The sequence below is a fragment of the Phragmites australis genome, chromosome 20, assembly GCF_958298935.1.
Source record: "Phragmites australis chromosome 20, lpPhrAust1.1, whole genome shotgun sequence".
NCBI lineage: Eukaryota > Viridiplantae > Streptophyta > Magnoliopsida > Poales > Poaceae > Phragmites > Phragmites australis.
In genome coordinates this window covers 13,461,757-13,477,085 of record NC_084940.1, presented here as the reverse complement: position 1 = coordinate 13,477,085, position 15,329 = coordinate 13,461,757, and the positions used below count along the sequence as shown (strand labels likewise).

General features: G+C 41.3%; 1 pseudogene; it reads right to left on the bottom strand.

Moving 5' to 3' along the window:
- Positions 1-9,267: 9,267 nt before the first annotated feature.
- Positions 9,268-15,114, bottom strand: LOC133901783 (ABC transporter G family member 53-like; annotated as a pseudogene).
- Between the last annotated feature and the right edge of the window lie 215 nt (positions 15,115-15,329).

Genomic DNA, 15,329 nt, shown 5'->3' with positions numbered 1-15,329 from the left:
TGTAGTAGGGTAAAAATTACCAGAGAGAAGTTCAATAAGATCATAGAATTTTTTCAAGCATTGAAAATTTTGTATAGCCATGTCCCATTCATCTGAAGATGGAGAAATTTTCTCATACTACGGTGATTTGAGGACTTGAGCCTAACAAAAGTAGACCTGTAGTACAAGGCATCACTCAACATCAGATAGGTTGAATTCCACCTAGTTGAAACATCAAGTGAGAGATCCTTCTTTGTATCCAACCCACACTCAATATGAGTTCCTCCTATTGCAATGGAGATTGTCACACCCAACTTTACAAGACCAAATCGGATGTAAACTACATGTATGCCAGGATCAGTTTCATCATACATGTAGTGACATCATCAGTGATAAACAATACTATATCGAATAAAAATAGCTTTATTGAAACAAATACCAGAGTTTTAAACAGCAGTGGAAGAACAAGAGAAAACTCCAATGAAAGCTTCAGGGCACACCACAGGCAATCGACTGGGGGCAACATGACCTAGGACACTCTGTATTCATCGTAGTCTTCAACTTCCTTGATATCCTCGTAATCTTCTTCAACTGAGCGGCATTTATTATTGAAAATAGCAAGTGTGAGTACATATCATACTCCGCAAGTGTGGGAAAGCGTGACATGAAGTCTTAAGACAAGAAAGGCTTGACTCAGGTTTACTGCATCTATGCCATCTTAATCTAGGACTCAAAAGACATAGTAATCCTATTTACTATATGTGACAACACCAACATTAAGAGAAGCAGCTCATCGGATTCCATCCGACTACCAGACTCACTAGATATTATATATCCGTCTACTAACTCATCGGGTTACCACCACCCGACTACTAGAATGAACCATCCCAGATCCCCACTAATCATGAAGAAGTACAAGCCCGCTCTTGACTGTGAGCATGGATGATATATCAGTTTTACACTCTGCAGAGGTTGCGCTCATTACCCACGAGTTGTGATTCCCGTGTTGCTTCACACTTCCAAGGTGTAGAGCTAGGGTCTCACTACAATGCCTTTACAAAGCGCCTCCAAATCTATATGCACCCGCTAAGATTTCACCGCTAACAGGGATTCCATCCACTGCAAAGGCCCCCTCTTGTGCAACTCAACCGTCCACTGGTGCGTATAGAATAAGAAGGATATCTAATTAATTGGCTATTATAAGCCTCGTGGTTACGCTGTTCAACCGGGTTACATGCTTCAAGAACTGGTCCTTATGATCTAAAGCAGGTACTCGCACATTCTCAATACGCACACAGCAGCCATACCAATCAAACTAACCTATCTAGATCCCTATGATCCATGTTGCTACAAAAGATTACCCAACCCGGTTCATGTTGCATAGACCATTAATCAGATTAACACTTAACCCACCCGACTCAACAGCATGACTAAGCAATGCTACCCCTGACACAGAGACTACAACACAAGCGACAAGGATAATCACGAAAAGTACTAATAAACCCTAAATGTGGGATTCATATTGACAAGCATGCATCTATAAAGTAAAAGATACACTTTCCTACAATATGATCAATATGATCAAGGACACTTGCATGAATGCTGCTTAGTGATCTTCAAAATCTTGATCTTGAAAGTCCCTCGAACTATTCATAAATGTTATCGACTAATCACAGGGACTACCGACAAACAACAAAAAGTAATCACTAAGAACAACATACCAAATAGTATCAAAGCACTATAAAAAGCCTACTAACAGAAAGTACTCATTACCCGATGCGAGAGAGCAAGAATCATTTAAAATAGAGCTCACGTGAAAAAGTTATAAATATTTGAAGTTACATGGGTCTTTCTATAAAAAGTCATGACTATTTGTAAACAACTGTACTAAGAAGGGTATTTTGTTAAAAGCAGGAGAATCTAGGGGCTAAATTGTAAAAAGACCTAATTTTAGGAATTATTGGAATTATTTCTCTACTAGAAATGGGATTTATTGCGCAATGATGAGATCAGGCTAACACAATAAAGAGAAAGGAATTAGAATAAAAGGTAATGCTGACTGGGATCAAAACAAGGGGTACACCCCGATCTAATCAGGGTCGTCCGTGTGAGATCTAAAGGCTGGAGTGATGGGGGGGTGTTGGTGGCCGACGGTGATGGAAATGGCGCCGCCACCTCGGGTCTCGCCGGAGTAACGTGCGCAAGCGCTACAGGGCACCAACCTTGACGGGGAACGGTGCAAAATAGAGAGGAGAAGATTGAGAGCTCACCGAGGGGGAGATCGACACAGTGGCGCTCGGAGATGGTCGTGCCAATGAGGATGACGGGCGGCGGTGCACTGCGGCCTATGGCAGCGGGGTTGCGGTGGTTGGGGTTGGCAAGGAAGAAGCGCCTTGGCAACGTGCGGACTTGAGGAAGCCGTAGACGGGCTCGTCTTGGACAGATGTGGTGCGGAGAGGCAGGATGACGATGAGATGCGGTCGCCGGTGAAGATGCTCGTCCAATGGGGTGCTCCCGGCGCGGATCATCGACGAGGAGCCATTAGGGAGGTTTCTTGATGGCTTGCGGTGCCAAGGAGGGGGTCAGGGCAGATGGAGGCGGCTCGGTGATTACAAACGACTGCGATGGCACTCGGCTACCAGAGGTGAAGAAGAAGAAGGCGACGGGATGTGGGGGTGAGGGCAAAAGGCGGCGGATGGGGTGCAGAACTGAACAAGGGAGCCGAGTGGGTTTTCTATAGGCGGGAGAAGGAGGTTGCGAAGAGGGGCGGGGGTGGAGAACGTGTGGTGGCGGGGGTTGGGGAGAGAGAGAGGGAGGAGAAGGAAGAAGCTGATGCGCGGGCCCAGCACGACAGAGAGAGGAGAGAGGGAGAGCGAGCTAGGCTTCGGTTGGCTTAGCCCAAGAATGAAGGAATGGGCTTCGGCCCATGCGGAAGAAAAAGAGGGGGTGAGGAGTGAGTGTTGGGTTGGGTTAGATAGGTTGTGGGCTTGGTTTAGCTTAGGATTTGGGCCTAGGTTTGGTCAAGATTCAGTCCAAGAGGATTTTAAGGTTTTAGGAATTAAATCATTTTTTGAGAAAATAATAAAAGCAAAAATAAAATCCAAATATATAGCAATTACACTCAAATAAATCCAAGAAAATTTCAGAGAGGCATTTTGAAAAGTTTTGGACCCAAATAAAATATTTTATCACCAGAAATAAACTCTTTTTAAAATGCCAAAAGTTAGGAAAGACTTTTAAATAAATAATAAAATGTCATTCTATTGTTTTGAACTATTCACATCCCAAAATTGAAATTTTGGGGTGACAGAGAGCCCTTAACAACTAGTACAAATGCTTTAATCTTCTCAATTGTCTTTGAAATTACACTCAAACCATCTCTAGCAACAAAATTGAGTATGTGATAGGCACATTTAACATGAAGAATAAACCTTCACAAACTAAAGAAGCACCACTTTTGTCTTTGAGATCTAAAATTATATCATTGACTGCCACCTCATTTGCACTAGCATTGTCCAAAGTCAAGGCAAGCAATTTCTTCTCAACAAACCATCTAACCATAACTTCATTGAAGGTTTGTGCCAGCTTTTCACTTGTATGTCATCCTTCTACATGGAAGAAATTGGCAATTCTCTTCTGAATATGCCAATCATCATTTATCCAATGTAGGTTAACACACATATATGATTTGTTCTGACATGATGTCCACAGTTGCACTAAAGCAGCAATGAACACCTTTAAAATTTACATACAACTTCTCATGTTCTTCCAAATATATATCCATTATTTCCTTTCTAACAGTGATACGAGACTTGATTGGAAAGCTAGGACACAAGGATTTAATAAACTCCACAAAGTAATCATACTCAAAAATATTGAAAGGGTACTCATGCATGATTATTGCCAAATACAACTTCTTGACACTAGCTTCTTGATCATACCTCTAGGGCTCAACAACACTAATGTCTTTTCCATGATCCTTTCTAGCTTTGAGTTGCAACTACCCTCTATACTATGTGCTGACTTTAGACGGTTCTGAAATCCAGTTGTTCCATAATTGCTCTCAGCTCTATATTTGATCCTGCAATTTGGGAGGTTGCAATAGGCCCACAACTGCTCATACTTCTTTCCATTCACCTCTACTATCTCAGTTTTCTTGGTAAAGTACAACCAAACATCATATATGCACTTCTTTTGCTTCTTTGCAGCAGTCTTAGTCTCATCATCGTCAATAGGAACAACATCACCCTGCTGCCCTTGTGTACCACCCTCATCAACAACAGAAACCCTCTCAGCTGCAGGTGCTGAAGATGATGCTATCACACCAAGAGCTACACTCTAACTAGCACTGTCGCTTGCCTTTCTCTTCGAGCCTGACAAGAATCAGCAATAGAAAAATGTCCAGAGATAGTTTTAGTTCACATACAACCATAGAAGTGAATATAGAAAAATGATCAGAGCTAGTTTTCATTCAGATACAGCCATAGCAGTGGATATAGAAAAATGATCAGAGCTAGATTCAATTCACATATAGCCATAGATAGTTTCAGTTTCAGAATCAACAATAGAGAAATGTTCGTAAGAGATATAGCCATGTTTGTTCCAGTTCACATACAAGTGGATATCAGACATACAAGTGCCATAGAACAAATCAGACGTACAAGTGCCATAGAAGTATAGAACAAATCAGACATACAGCTATACAAGTGCATGCATCTAATTCGTCAAGTGCGTGAAGCTTTAAGAGAAAATATCGACTATGCATAGGCTAGATATCCAAACCATTCAATCACAAGGAATACGAGCTCATGTATTTCCAGTTTTTGAAGAAGGCATGCTGATTAGCACAAGAAACAATATGTCCAGATAATAACCAATACATACACAGCTATAGCATGCTTGCAATAACTATTGGAGTTACCATGCTTGCAATAACCATTGGAGTTTAAGGTTTACTTCCACCAAAATTACAAATTAGAAGCTACGATTGTGCAATGCCAAGGATGGCAATGTGTCAATGTGCAAACAAAATATACACACAGGTATGGAATGCATGTTCCTGGAGAACTGTCTACAGTCACACAAACCACAGTACATGTTGATGTATATAGGCATATAGCATGCTTGATCTTTATTTTCCACTTGATGCTTCATTTTGAACATATATAACATCTGAGGTGTTATAAGTATTAGATAAACTTAAGCATGACAATTAACAATTAGATGAACACAAGCACTACATCTAATGTATTCACTTTTGATTACTAAGGGAACATGAAAGTTGCTCCAAGAAAACCTGAGATGCTAAGTGCACTATAATATTGAATGTAGCTCCAACAATCATCTTAAACCCATGCATTGTTATGGTTGGCTTGGCCCCGTGGCCTCATTGCATCAGTAAGGCAATCAGTAGGAAAGAAGTGTGATCTAAGAACTGGTGTATAGGATCCTGATTATTATGACATTGCATGGTCATAAGCCAATTCCATAGCAGAAGAAAAACAAATAGCTAGTTCTGGTGTATAGGATTCTGATTATTATGATATTGCATCATGTTATGTGTTGTATTAAAAATTGCATTGTTTTCATACTTGTTTTTCTTTTTGCAAATGATGAAATTGGAGACCATACATATGAATGCAAAGCTCGAATGGGATGGTTATTACACAAGTCCAAATAGGAAGCTGTTGCGGCATACAATAGTCAAGACATCTAGGCCGAGCTAAAATTAGCTACCTTTGAAAATAAGGAGAAATTTAATTTCACGTGTAAAGATGTTGTAATCCTAGTTCTTGTTGTAATCATTATTTTGCTATGCAAGATGATGTGACTTGTAAGACCGATGTGTCACTTGTCATTACCTTTGTGCATATTTGTGACTATTTTGCTATGTAAGATATGACTTCTTTTTGTTAAATGTGGTCATAATGTACTCAATTACAATATTGTATGTGTATGCATTCTATCAATTGACTCCTTCATGGTTATCTCTCTTTTGATAGCCTCTCCCCCTCCCTGCCCCGTCGGCTTTATCTCTACCTCTCTCTCCTTCCTCGGCTCTCTATATGTACAATATTCAACCGCTCGTCATCATCGTACGTAGAACTTCAAAAAGAGATGGCACCACTAACCACTGATCCAGCCTAGGTGCCAGAAGGAGTTGTAATACCACCATCAAACATGAAGAAGTTAGCCCAAGCCACTACCTCAATCTAGACCCAACAGATGCCTGTGGAGACGATGGGGTAATTCATAAGTAGAAGAATGCATCTGTTCGACATATTATCCTATATGTTCTTAATATTTTTTCGCTTATGCGCATATGCCTGATGCTCCTGAGGGTCACGACAATGAGTAATCCCAAGAGCTGCATCATACTTGAGGTCCTTTGAAGATGCATACGGGGTGATTTGTGATCACGGAGGTCTCACCAGTAGGGGAGCCAACTGCACGGGAGAGAATTCTAGGGCCATACAAGTCAGTTTGTGGGATAGCTATTAAGAATCACATGCCCATCGGCTACAGATTACAGACTGGAGAACGAGATGATCCGCACATGGTTCCTGATTCAATCAAGAACGACATCCTATGGCCAAGATATTAGAGAGGTTCGAGTTCCCTGCAGAGACAGATATGGATGTAGTTAAGCGTAAGACGCTAATGATTATGGGCCTTTCATTTAAGAATTGAAAGGGCACACTGAATATAACCTATGCGCAAAAAGGTACAATATCATATTTCAGCAAATGGCAGCAACTGGAAGATCATTAGCAAGCCTTTGCGGAGTACAAGTTGTTGAAAGAAGCATAGAGGTTGAGTGAGGTGAACAAAGCAAACTCGAAGAAGAACCGCTACCCTCACAAAGTCGACAGTCATGGGTATATGAGGAAAGAACAACAGTGATAACAACAGCTAGATGAACTACGAGAGAGAGAGGTGTCACACCTTAGACGGAGGGCTAGAGCGAACGATCGATGTGCTTCCTTCTTAGGAAGGGTGCTTCTTACTCGTTTGATGGAAGCTTTTGCTTTACGACCTCCAAAGACCAGAAAGTGACGCAAAATCTTGCAAAAAAACCTTGCAGAAGCCCACGAGCAATCTGCATAAGGCTCTTTCAAGCCAGACAGGGATAGAGACGAGCTCATCTTGGCACTAGGAAACAAGGAGCACGGTGGCCGCATACGAGGCGTTGGGGTGATGGGTTGGAAATATGGATTCCTAGGCGACGTCGATAGTTACAAGAGTCAAAACAGATCTCAAGCAGAGCGAGATGCAGAATGAGAGGCACAACAAACTAGGATGATGGAAATGCTTGAATAAGTGCTACAAAAGGAGAGGGAATATACAGAAGAAAACATAGCACAAATAGTACAGCAAGCCCTCATACGTCAACGGGGTGCCATTGTGAGCGAACAGAAATAATCAGCAGCGTCTCCTAATGTTGCGCACAATAGCCCCGGTGATTGTCGGAGTAGCTGTGCATCCATGGGAGTTCCAGGAGCTGACCCCATCACTTATCCCGTGGACCTCATCACAACACAGACACCGTGTGAACTACACATTGGTGCTCAAAATATTACTATCAAGGTGGCTTCTGGTGTGACTTATCCCCGCGGCTCCCATGAATATTTTCACAGACGTCCGATACTAGAGGGCTACGCCGTGATCGAAGTAGATGAGGCAATTGACCAGTACCGTCATGTTGAGGTGGACTACCCCGTAGAGGAGGGGGCGAACACTATAGGAGAGAACGATCACACATTCATCGTGTGAGAGAATACCTACATAGTATTTCCACTAGGGACAGATACCAAAAACCTTTACTCTCCACGACACCCCCGCGCCATTGCCTCGAAGATCTCCCTCTCCTCAGCCGTCACCTAGAAGAAGTCCACCTCCCCAGCCATCGTCTACAAGAAGCCATGGTAGAAATGCACCCGCTGTTAGTGGACCTGGTCCGGAGGATCATATTGTGGCCCTCAACTAGCTTTCAAATTTGGTGCCATCGGATGACTCTTCAACATAATAGCCTTCCAATAATGATGCGAAAGACAAGCAAAAAACAGTGACATGTAAGCGTGCCTAGGAGGAGGATGAGAGGCTGACGCGTCAGCTTGCGCTGCAGAGGAGAAAAAATAGCGCTCCGTAAACATGCCTAGGAGGAGGACAACGAGAAGCTGACCTATCAGTGTGATATGGATGAGCACGAGAGGATAACCTATCAGTAAGCTACGGAGGAGATCCAAAACTCAAATCGTAATGGCGTTCAGGCCTTCCATTACGATCCACCTATGCTCGGTCTTTCTATATGATCCATCGTATGCTCGAGACTGACCGAAAAATTATTAACAGGGCAAGCCCCGGTAAGACACTAGTCAATCAGTCCCTGGGATCGAACACAGGTAGATAAGAGCGTACACCAACGTTCTTACTATTAGACTATCAGCCCGTTCTCCCTATACTATAGCATTGGCAATGCAAGGAGAAGACCCTCGCAAGTGGTGCTCATGGGTGGGCCGGTGGGACGTTCGATGGGCCTCACAATTTTATTTTGCGGTTCCTTGGGCTAGCGTCCGTGCGGGAGTTCCCACGAGCGCAAAACTTATCTGGGCCTCTTTTGTAACTTCTCCGTGACATTACAGGAGTTCCGTCGAAGCGCAGCAAAGGCCGCCATTCTACTCTCGCCCGTTCTACCGGCGAGGCTCCATGGATCACCCCCTGCTGCTGCGGTGAGGTGAGTTGCGCTGTCCTCCGCCAGTCACCTCCTGCATCCCTCTTACTGTGCTCATGGTAATCTGGTCCATGATTCCGTCGTCATCTTGATACCTTTTTTGCTACTCCTCGACGGTAAGGGCTCAGAAATGGTGGGCGCAGTTTGTTGCTGTTCCTTTCGGAGATCTACTATTTTCTTCCTCCGTATGAGCTCGTAGTTAGTGGAATTGGTTGCTGCGTGTCGGTAGTATTGATTAATTCGAAGGTTAGGCATCTGGATGTCTGATTGTTCCGTACTACTTGTGCTTGTTCATCTTGAGCAAGACATAGTTGAGAATGAGATTTTTTCTTAATTGGGGTTTGGGGAAATGCAGAGTTGAGATTGGAGTAGTACTCCACTATTTTAGTGCATCTTTGGAGTTTCTGGAGCGAACAGCCAGCGTGGCAAACTCAATTCATACATATTTGCAGAAACTGAACTTGGTATAACATTACAGGAGTTGGGCACTGTTGAGTAACGTTACATCAACAGGTACAATATACTCTATCAGCTGTACCATTACCTCAATCCCGGGTTCTAATCGATAAGATATTCTATTTACACACTAAAAAAATTACAAAACCCTTGTTTTGCAATGTCTGCGCTATTCGGCTTTGGTACAATCAAGTTGTCTTCATTTGTTACCTCTTCTGGAAATTGAATAACTTGAGTGAGAGCCCGAAGAGCAAGGCAAAGAGCACGGGAAATGCGACGATCACCACGGCTACTTCCCACAGGAAGTCGTGATGGTACCCAAAGTAGCTTTCGACGAAGTCAGATACGCGCACCCCATTATTAAACTTCTCAGTTACATCTCCAAACTGTGAAGTGATCAGACCGTTTAGTAGTTATAGATTAGTATATTAGGAAAAGTAGGGGCGCAGATTGGTATCACTTCCAGAGTTCTAGTTTGTCTATATATGATTGCAAGGAAGTTTGGTTGTACAAGTGAGACTACTAGAGCTCCGAGGAAACTTTGTATACTCACAGTTCGTGGTATTAGAAATCCCGAGAAAAGGTTCCAAATGGAATAGAATGCCGTGGAAGCAACGGAGGAGACATTGTAGTTTGGAGTCAGGCCCACCATCATCATCCCGTAAAATGTGTAGTATGATAGAGTGAAGTACATGAAGAACAGGTACCAAAAGAACTTGGCAGCTGTCCATTCAAACCCAATCATAGCATACACTAGGACACCATATATTAAGGACTGAACAAAGATGTATGGAAGTTCAATTGCAACCTTCAAATGGAGGTACATGTTAGAGGGCTTTTTTCCCATTTGTCTTTCCACTTTTCAATTTGTATTGCCAAGGGACTTCACTGTTTGTACCAACTTTTTATGGAATAAATAACATCTTAGATGTACATTCTTGCATCTGATTATGATGTCTTACAACAAAATGAATGAACTTTCTCTATTGAATTTGTAAGTTTTTTTTTTCACTTAGATAAAGTGATTGTAGGATAAAGTGAATGCCAACAAATTTTACGTGTCCCAAGGCATACGGCAAAGGCGAGTACATGTGAGCTGCCCTTTCCCTGTAAAAGACTGTGCGCTCAACTGAGATAACTGGCTGAACTGAACCAATTCTGTACTCCCATGAACAAAACCGAGGCATACATGGAACCCATGGCATTGAACAAGTCCTGCTGACTATGCCTGCAAGAGTAAAATATCTCCAGTGAACTGCATGTTTGTGAAGAGTGTTGACTAGATGCAACGGCATTTACATTTTTCTACTTGCTTTTGTTTATTATATGTCATTACCTTTTGCTGCCAACGCCCCAGAACATTGTTCCAAACAGCAGTGCAATCACTATTGTATAGAAGTACTTGACAGCAGTATATGGAGGATTTCTCCAATATGACATACATTGCTTCCACAGGCAAGCAAAACATTGTGTGAGGAAGGTCTGCGAGTATTCCGTTGGAAAGGACAGATCATTTGAATCTTCAGGTGGTGTGCTTAGCTCCTTGATTAAATTTTTGTTCCTCCTGACATGAAACAAAATGACAATTTAAGTGCAAAACTGAAACATTGTTTGGCAGTGTGTTGTTGAATGACATATCAATTCCAAAAGAGAAAATAGTGCTACATACTAGTACTTTGAAGCTTGTGAAAGGGGATATCTATGGCTTCGGCATTATTTTTTATGCACATATTGTTTGAAAATAGAGAAAACGCAAATATGCCCCTAGAGGGATGTCTACCCCATACCCTAAACCCTTAGTGGTGTGGATACTAGGAGGGTAAAATCCATACTCTTTAAAACAGCTTTGTACTTTGCAGTTTAGGAATCTACCCCTCTTCAAATACTATTTGAAAATACTGAAGAAGTTATTGATTGTAGCTTCCCTATTTTAAAATCCAAGATTTCAGAGCCTAAATCAAAGTTAGATAGGTCTGCACTTCCTTAAGTCTTCAATTAGATCATGAAACTATGAACCATAACACACATGCACGTACCTATATAGTTCTGAATTCTTGTATACTTCACTGAAGCTAATACCCGTTATCTGTTCTTGCATTGCACTAGTCACTTCCAGCATCCATGTTGACGGATTGTAGCCATCTTTTATCGTGCTGACACCTTCGATAGCCTTGGTAGAATCAATGGAAAACAGTTAAACAACATATTGGTTTAGTACAAAACTGTGAATTGATGGAAACATATAATAATTTAGTTGTTCTTTTAATTTCTCACCTCAAAATATCTGGTCAGTTCACATGAGTGTCGCCCTACCGGGCCTACATAAATCTCTTCGCCTCCACGTTTCGTAAGGAAGAGCTGCTAAGATGTACAGAGCCATTAGGTGTTGAAGGTCTAGAAAACACCAATATCTTGTTTTACTTTTCTCTTCTTCACTATAAAAAAGGCGCACTATATTTGGTACAGTTTCCTTCACCTCATCAAACGATTCAAATATATCAATGTTTGGCTGGTGAATGGTACAAACAACCGTTCTTCCCGTGTCCACGGTATTCCTTATTGTCCTCATGACAATGGCTGCTGCTCGTGCATCAATTCCAGATGTTGGCTCATCCATAAAAATGATAGAAGGATTAGCAACCAGCTCGACTGCTATTGTGAGCCTATTCCTTTGCTCTGTTGATAATCCACTCACACCAGGCAATCCAACCAATGCATCTTTTAAGGGTAAAAGCTCCACAAGCTCCATAACCTCATCAATAAACATCTGCGAAGGGCAAACCAGGTTTCACATTTATATATGTGTAAATATATCCAACTACTTCACATCATATATTTGTCTGAAACTTTGCTGTGAACTCAAATTCTGGTATCATTACATAACATTTCAGATCAACTGGCAAAATTACTCTTCTCATTCTAACCACGTTTCACATACTTTTATAATATATGCATCTACACTATATTACTATTAAAAAGGTGACGTCTTTGTTCTTTAGCAAACCTTTCTTTTTGAGAAATCAACATCGGCAGATAACCGGAGCCATGCGGAGAATGCAAGGGACTCATAGAGGGTAACATTTGGTGAATGGATGTCATTCTACTCACAATATCCTGATATGCGAGCAAAAGTTTCTTGCTTCTTTTGGTAACCTGAGATGGTAATGTTGCCCTCAATGTACCCACTGGTCTTCCTTCCGGCCAACACATCCATCAGCGTTGTCTTGCCAGCGCCACTGACACCCATCAGAGCAATAAGTGCTCCTGGCCTAAATGAACCACTGATACCCTTCAGTAGTTCCAACCGGGTCTCTGTCACACCTTGTGCTCTGATTTCCTACATGTTTTATTGGATAAGTAGTTACAAATCTGCATAGTGAACATGCATGTGAAAGAATTTTTGTATTTTTAATAGCTTCCTTAAAAAGTGAATACCTCTGGCATATCTACACTATATCTTATATCTTCAAACATGATGGAGAGAGGTACAAATGGGAGCACCATTCCTTTGTTGATTGGCCTAGAATTTACTGTTGCATGGTTAAAGCTGATTCATCATTGTTCTCATCCACGTTCTGGTGACATCACATATGCAAGGTTATCATTAAATGGGACATCAATATATTGTTCTATCATGTTTATTGATGAATATAAAACAATAATTACTTTTAGATGTTACTGTGTTGCTAGCAACCCTTCCTCTCGATGATCCTTCTAAAACTTTTTTTCTCGAATGCGCAGGAGAGCTACGTATTATTTTATTGATAGGAGGAGAAAAAGAAACAAGTACAACATAAAAAAATGCTTCCAAAACTTCACCAGTTAGATTTGTTTGTTTTATCTTCAACGTCTCCTCAGAAATTGTTGGCTGATTACTATCAAATGCTGCAGAGAGTGGAATGTATAAGACTCCACTTTGAGCTTCGTTTGCAGTATGTACTTTTTACTGGCCTTCTAAATAGAAGATATTTTTTACGCACGCTTGAGGAATGTGAGGCAGACAGTGTAGAGGATATTGAATAGCAGCACATATCCAAGCAAGGCACCAACACCAATCCAATACCATTTTTCCTCGGGAAAAAAACCACAAGATTCCAGAACTAGTCTTCCACGAGATTCCTTTGACTGTATGTTGCATAGCAATAACAATATGATTTACCGACTGTATGTTGCATAGCAATAACAATATGATTTACCCATTAGTCAGACATATGCAGATTATCCTTTTCTGCAAAAAAAAACCTCTCTACCTTATTCCAGTTGTCGTCTAGGAATTCATTTACTAATATGGCATTTTGTGCATACATTAGGGGTGATATGTAGTACACACAGATCCATCATTTCTTCACATTGTCTGTTAAATCAAAGGAATAGTTTAATTCGTTATTTCTTATATAAGTACCACATCAGAATTGGAAATAGCAACTGCAACAAGGCAATTTAAACTGGGAACGCTATATTTGAATTATCTACTTTTGCATACCCCTTGACAGGATGAATTCGCCCTAAAGTATAAAAATTAGAATGCCGAATGAACCAAGGGTGCTTGCAACAACCTGATGCCTTGCAAGCCCATCAATGAAACGGGACAGTCCAGATGATGCCTCATTCATTAGTAAGAGGAGCAAGAACTGTCTAAAATCTGCAGCATTGAGTTTTTTTATTAGCTTCTGTAATACACTCATAACATGCATTGATCCAGGATAGAAATTTTAGTTTCCTTACCTCTCTACATTGGGATCATATCCAATGACATAGTATGTTATGAAGACCCAAATTGTTACATTGAGCAAGGAGATGGGGGTCTTAATGATCCGTGATGGCAAGGAGTATGCCCATGCAGGATAGAAGAGAAGATCCCTTTGCTTGAAGAAAACAGGGAGTTTTCCAATAGTTAGGCCAACTTCTACCAATCTAGGGAACATAATCATCAGGATTCCATAGAACAACGCACCCATGTATATCCTTCCATTAGTTATTGAGTCACGATGCATATTGGTTCGGAGAAAGACAGTCATTGCAATGATTCCCATGAGTGTTAACTGAATACTAGGAAAAATAACAAAATAAGAGGTGTTATTTCTGAGAAAAAATAAGGAGATCACTTGAATTTGAACTTTTGAAGATTACTGAAGAAAAACAAAGTAAGAGGTCGATATAATCTGAATTTGGAAAAAGCTTAGGTTTTTTAGAATCACCTAAGTTGCCTTGAATATATACACAAAATATTTTCTTTTCATTAGCAATATCTCTTTGTCGATATTTGCTTTAAGTAGTTCTTTCATGCTAGCACCATATTTTGATGTTTTCAGAGCAACAGGTGGCTCCTGCTCTTGTCAAATGGGACTGCTAACTCATTTCTTATAGTCTCACCAGCGTGGAAAGGTTGGAATACCTTTGCAAGCTCCTTGACAGGAACATATCGGTATGTCTCGTCACCATGTATCCAGTATTGTCACTGATCTTTCCTTGATGTAACGTGTCACATTTCCAGTATAGCTAGTCAAACTTCTGCATTATAGAAAATATTATCCTAGCATTAAATAGTTTCCAAAATCATATTTCATTATATTTCAAGATCTTTTCTTTTTTATAAAATGCACTGTTAGAAAAAGCTTGATACAGAACTATAATGAAAGTACAAAACTCACTTCCTGCAAGAAATCAGCTACACCTTTCCGTTGACGGCATTTAAAACCAGCTGATTCAAAGAACTCTAGCACATGTTCACGAGGGCCATTGTAGACAACCTAACCGTCTGAGAGGAGAATTATATCATCAAACAATTCATATGTCTCTAGTGCAGGTTGTAGCAAAGCAATAACTGCCGTTCCGCCAACAATGTGAATGGTTTGTCGGATGGAGTTCACTATCTGGAAGGTTGTTGAGCTGTCAAGTCTGGTTGATATCTCATCCATGAAAAGGGCTTGGCCTGGGGTGACAAGCATGTTGTTGGGATAGTCTCCCCCGCGGAACACGCGCAATTGATCTAGAGGGGATCTTCCCCTCCTCGATTAACCGATCGAGATCGGCCTCTGTGATGGTGGACGCACCCAGTGCACCGGTCTGAAGAGGGTATTTCCTACTGGTGCATCAGAGCTCTACACCCGATAGTGGGCTAGGCAGCGGTGGAAGGTTTTCCACTTCCCGGGATTCTTCTAAC